The following is a 624-nucleotide window of genomic DNA, read 5'->3' on the forward strand; positions in this document are numbered from 1 at the left end:
CTCCCAATCAGAGACAACCCACGACAGCTGACACTCGTTGCCTCTGATTGGGAGTCACTCTGGCCAACATAGAAATAAACACCCATAGAAACAAAACCCATAGATCTACACACCCTGGCTCAACATAACAGTGTCCCCAGAGCCAGGGCGTGACAAAGTATGGTTATCAAAAAGAGCAGAAGCTCTGAACTCTCCGTTCAGAACCTAATCCTAACTACCTACAGGTTATGGAACATTTGCTTTTTTAGTATTTCTCCAGTAGGTTTCCTCAAGGAGAAAGACCCCCACTTCTATGTCAAAGATTGTAAAACAAAAACGCTTCAGTAAATACTACAGCAATGTTCCCAAAAACACTACAGTAAATACTACAGTATACTACAGTCTGTGAAAACACTACATTAAATACCAAAGTATACCGCACTACAGTCTGCAGAAAGACAGTAATTACTAGTATAATATTAGTATATACTACTCTTTTTTTACTACATTATTTATACTGTAGTAAACTGTAAATACTATAGTATACTGCAATAAATACTACAGGATTCACTGTAGTGTTTTTGCAGACTTCAGTGAATACTACAATAAAGACAGCAAAAACTTTACAGTGAATACTATAGTATT

General features: G+C 36.9%; 1 non-coding gene across 1 annotated transcript; it reads left to right on the top strand.

Annotated features, from left to right (window-relative positions):
• Positions 1–230: 230 nt before the first annotated feature.
• On the top strand, positions 231–286 carry LOC121542239. The gene has a single exon (XR_005995848.1). It is a non-coding gene; the product is annotated as a U7 small nuclear RNA (small nuclear RNA).
• Positions 287–624: the final 338 nt, after the last annotated feature.

The sequence above is a fragment of the Coregonus clupeaformis genome, chromosome 27 (genome assembly GCF_020615455.1).
Source record: "Coregonus clupeaformis isolate EN_2021a chromosome 27, ASM2061545v1, whole genome shotgun sequence".
NCBI lineage: Eukaryota > Metazoa > Chordata > Actinopteri > Salmoniformes > Salmonidae > Coregonus > Coregonus clupeaformis.